This window comes from Carcharodon carcharias, chromosome 14 (assembly GCF_017639515.1).
Source record: "Carcharodon carcharias isolate sCarCar2 chromosome 14, sCarCar2.pri, whole genome shotgun sequence".
Classification (NCBI taxonomy): domain Eukaryota; kingdom Metazoa; phylum Chordata; class Chondrichthyes; order Lamniformes; family Lamnidae; genus Carcharodon; species Carcharodon carcharias.
Window position 1 is genome coordinate 62689039 of NC_054480.1, and position 5256 is coordinate 62694294.

The 5256-nt window shown below is 43.9% G+C and overlaps 2 pseudogenes; one reads left to right on the forward strand and one right to left on the reverse strand.

Moving 5' to 3' along the window:
* Positions 1-377: 377 nt before the first annotated feature.
* LOC121287681 lies at positions 378-554 on the forward strand (annotated as a pseudogene).
* A 2189-nt stretch (positions 555-2743) lies between these two features.
* On the reverse strand, positions 2744-2939 carry LOC121287682 (annotated as a pseudogene).
* Between the last annotated feature and the right edge of the window lie 2317 nt (positions 2940-5256).

Sequence of the window (5256 nt, forward strand, 5' to 3'; positions counted from 1 at the left end):
TCCACCCCCACACCCCCCCCACCCCTCCCCAACGGCCACCTTGGACACATTCTGCATCCATCACTTTCAGAAACACATGGTCCTAGCTCCCATGGCAAGGAGGCACAACTAGGTGCGGCACCAAGGATACCAGATGGCTCTTGGCCATGAGACCTTGAGGCTTCCCTTCCACCATCTCATCACCATGAATAGGACATGTGTTGGAGTTCTGAGTATGCGCCTAGCTGCATCTCCTGCAGGTTGCCCCCACACTAGCCATATGCGACTAAGACCAACGCATGGTGCGGGGAGAACCCATCTTCTCATGAACCACTCAGGCTGATGCTAACATGGTCACCATCTGCTTGCCCATTCAGCATTTGACAAATACCCAACATGAGCCAGAAATATGTTTCTAGAGCGTTTGGTCTCACAATGAGGAGGATTTATCATGTTCTCTCCTGAGCAGGAAGCAGACATTGAGTATTACTTTTAGCAGCTGCTCTCTGTCATTGTTGAATATTCCTTCTGTCTTTTGTAGAGAGCCGGAGGAAGAGAATACAGCACTCAATCAAAATCAGTTGCATATTGCCGATTTGTTCAGATTTCCACTTCTTCCGAGTCATTCAATAGAAACACGTTTAAATGTATTGTTAATTCCTCAAGCTTGTAAATGAAATGGCAAAGTCATAACCAGATAACCAACAATGTCATTTGTTAACTAATTGTGGATTTTACTGGAAGGGAGGAGGGGGAGAGGTAGGGGTGGAGGGGGGGACCCTCAAAGGCTAAGGCTACCTGCTGGGTTAGATGCCCAACACTGACATTGTCCTCACCCTTCCAGAGTGCAACAAATCATTGAAGCACTTTCGGCACTGGATCCAGGTGCGCCGCAGCATGTCGCGGGAGCTCACCACCTCTGCCACGTTTCTGTCCTCCCAGGCACGTTTCATCACGTGGCGGGGGGGGCCTCCTCCTCCCATCCTGGGGAAACAGCACCTCCCGCCGTGCTGCCACCTACTCGAGGAGGGCAGCAAGGCAGTCATCAGAAAAGCGATGGGCACATTGGCCCCCTGCTGGCCTACCCTGCTGCCTGTCCTGCTTCTGGCCCACACTCTGCAGCCTGCCCTCCGCCTCTGGCCTTCCCTCTATGATGGCCTGCTGAGTAGACCCTCTGCGGTGCCACCTGCAGCTGGCCATTGTGAACAGCCTAAAAGAGGCTGCCTGGCCTTTCTTTATACAGACTGCCAGGTCACCATCGGACCCGGTGGTGTGTACACATCCACCACAAACTTCAGTCTCCCACTCTCCAGGGGAGTCGGAAATGCCTTAGTTGGCCCGCCCGCACAAAATGGTGGTGCGGCCCGCATCAGCACCAGCTCTGCCCACCCGCCTAACGGAAAATTTTGGCCATGGAATTAGTCCCAGCCAGAGTCAACATCTTTAAGGAAGGAAGAGCAACTGCCTCCACTCTGCACCATCTGAAATTGTATCCTGGGATAAGATACTGTGCTGCAAGATAATTATTGTCACTTTCGGGACCTGGAACAGGTGCTTGAAAGCTAGAATTAGGAGTTTTCAGACAGTGAAAATGTGAGGAAGATTTAGGGACAAAAGTTGGTTGGTTGCAGCCTGTTTCCCTGTGCACAGACCATGCACTCCACGGGCCAATTCTAGGAGGTAGCAGCATTCAGGAGTACTGTTGAGCTGAGTGGAGAACTTTTGCTTCTTCTGACCACAAAAATAAACATGCTTTTTGGTGGTGGGTGCTTCTTAGGCCTCAGCAAACATTGAATAAGTCTGGCCTACTTTGCTCATTGCTCACCAAATTTAGTGCAGGGGCCCTGAAAATAGGTTTCTCATTTCTATGTAATTGTGAGGCCTAATGCATATTTCAGGCAGACATCATAGGCCCCTGGAAAGCTACTTACGTGTTTATGGTGAAACCCATACCCCTGTCGTGGACTGGGTGCACGTTTTGGTTCGTTATTTTAAAATAGCCATGAAAAAGTCCAATTACTTCCCCTTGCTTTGTTATACTGAATTTAATTTATTATTTATGGCAAAATCAGCAATAAAACCACAATGTTCCAAAATAATACCTCCCAAAAGAACCCTTTAGCATCAGACCAGTTATGAACATACACATCTTTTTAGCAAAATAAACCAATGTTGGATTATAAATGTTCGTTAATGTGAGTGAATTAGATTCTATAGGTTACACCAGGCACTTTTCCTAAATAATTAAAGGTTATACAAAGATTACATGTTCAGACATTAGAGTTGTCTTCCTCTGGCAGTGAGCTATTTAATAAATGAATCAATAACAGCTGAAGATTTCCAGTCGTTTCATCTTCACTTCTCTATTTCCCTTCATCAGGTACTGTGAGGAAATGAGCTACAATACCTCTACATGCCAAAGTTAACAGCACTTGTATAAATAATCAATATATTTCCTCTTTCCAAATGAGAGATGAGGTTGGTTTACTGAACTATTTTGCTTTGGAACCAACCTGGAATAAAGTATTACTAAGATTTTCAGTTATGCCGACTCCACTCCTCCAATTCTTTGGTTCCAAAGTATTTTTATCCCTTCCAGTAAAATCCACAATTAGTTAACAAATGACATTGTTGGTTATCTGGTTATGACTTTGCCATTTCATTTGCAAGGTCGAGGAATTAACAACGCATTTAAACGTGTTTCTATTGGATGACTCAGAAGAAGTGGAAATATGAACAAATCGGCAATATACAGCTGATTTTGATTGAGTGCTGTATTCTCTTCCTCCAGCTCTCTACAAGAGAAAGAAGGAATACTCAACAATGACAGAGAGCAGCTGCTAAAAGTAATACTCAATGTATGCTTCCTGCTCAGGAAAGAATATGATAAATCCTCCTCATTGTTTGTGAGACCAAACACTCCAGAAACACATTTCTGTCGCGACTGCATTGACTCACGTTGGGTATTTGTCAAACGCTGGATGGGCAAGCAGATGGTGACCATGCTGACGTCAGCCTGAGTGGTTCATGAGAAGATGGGTTCTCCCTGCACCATGTGTTTGTCTTAGTTGCACGTGACTAGTGTGGGGGCAACCTGCAGGAGATGCAGCTAGGCGCATACTCTGACCTCCAACACATGTCCTCTTCAGAGCGATGAGATGGTGGAAGAGGATCCTCAAGGTCTTGTGGCCAAGAGCCATCTGGTGCCCTTGGCGCTGCACCTAATTGCGACTCCTTGCCATGGGAGCTAAGACCGTGTGTTTCTGAAAGTGCTGGACGCAGAATGTGTCTAAGTGGCTGTTGGGGAGGGGCGGGGGGTGGTGGCGCTGGGAGCAGCCATACTATATTTTTGTGACCAATCAGCAATAGCTTGGAGAGAAGGTATTGGATGCCTCAGATGGGTCACTATGGTTGGGGTGTGGCGTGCAGAATACATGAGCGATTTTAGCTCCAATGAATGGTCTTCTCTGTTTTGCAGGAGAAAAATGTGCACAATGCTTATGAGTGTTTGCGCACTGGAGGCGGCCAGGCCCAGCTGGTAATATTGAGCAGTTTTGAGCAGGAGGCCCTGGTCTTGTCCAGGTCCACGGGTGTCAGTGAGGCTGGGGTGGAATGGCCAGTTATCTGAGGTCCACAGTCCCATCCGCTCTGTCTTCCCACCATCCAAAGCACTGCTGATTGTTGGAATTGTTAATGCAGCAACACTGCTCTTTCACAGACTGATAGAGTCAGACGTGTGGGTCATGTTAAAAATCTGTTTTGTGTTATTTTGTAACACATACGTTTTATCCACACATATAAATACACATTAGTAATCATGTATAGGTAGCTTTATTGCAAAACACAAACTTTAAATTACTATTTCTAATTTAATTAAAAGATAATAATTTAAGCACAATGCAGTCTTCAGGTTCCACTTCAAATGCTGATCTTTAAATTACATTTTTTATCTGTAGCTTGTTCAGTTTTTGACTGTGTTCAGGGCTTGAAAGTTTCATTGTGAATTTTTAACACTTATAAGTGAAATTAAACATTGCTCCTCTCTAACTAAAGCGATAACTCCTGCTATCAAGGATTTATTTCTCTGATGAAAATAGTTGATAAAATATGAAATTTTCTCTGAAATAAGGGGTGTTTGCTTTGCATTTAGCACACCATTTTCCTGTATTTCCCATCAGTTTAAGCCATGTTTGGGCACTTGATCTTTCATCCTCATAGGAAACTGCATGCACATATTTAGTCAAAGTTATCAGACTATTTGAGACCATTTCCATTGATTCAGGCTTTGCATTCACCGACAGGCTACTTTTTGCTGTCGCGCTTTAAACTGGATTTACCACAACTGACAATGTCAGAATTTTATATTAGTATAAAGAAAACTATTTAAAATACTTGTGTACTCTAGTGTACTCCAACAGAATACAGTCATGATTATGAAAAACAAGAGGAATGAAACATTCTAAAAGCATCCAGTTCTGAGCAACGAATGAACTTTACTTTCATTTGATTTCAGTCAGAACAGGAAATAAATGCTAGGGTAAGAGGACTCGAAACGTCAACTGTGCTCTTCTCCGCCGATGCTGCCAGACCTGCTGAGTTTTTCCAGCTATTTCTGTTTCTGTTTTTGTTTTGGATTTCCAGCATCTGCAGTTCTTTGCTTTTAATTGAGAGAAATGTATTTATAATCATTATGACCAATCCTGTATATCACAGGATTTACTGGAAGTAACTGAGAGCGATGATTCATAACCTATGAAATGCTACATGTTAACACTGATCCTTGGAGAACCATTGATCTAGAAGTCTCAATAAGAAATAAATGGTTTCATAATTGTTGAAGGGCTGTTATGATTTAAAGAACAACTGGATTGAAACTTTAAAATAAAATTTCCTCAGCTGGGATCCTATAGTGTCTGCTCAAGGTAATACCTGTGAGTTTAACCAGTGCATAATGACAGGCCATTTACATTTGACCAGAGCAGACACTGTTCCTACTCAAAAACAGAATTACCTGGAAAAACTCAGCAGGTCTGGCAGCATCGGCGGAGAAGAAAAGAGTTGACGTTTCGAGTCCTCATGACCCTTCGACAGAACTTGCGTTCGAGTCCAAGAAAGAGTTGAAATATAAGCTGGTTTAAGGTGTGTGTGTGGGGGGGCGGAGAGATAGAGAGACAAAGAGGTGGAGGGGGGGGTGTGGTTGTAGGGACAAACAAGCAGTGATAGAAGCAGATCATCAAAAGATGTCAACGACAATAGTACAATAGAACACATAGGTGT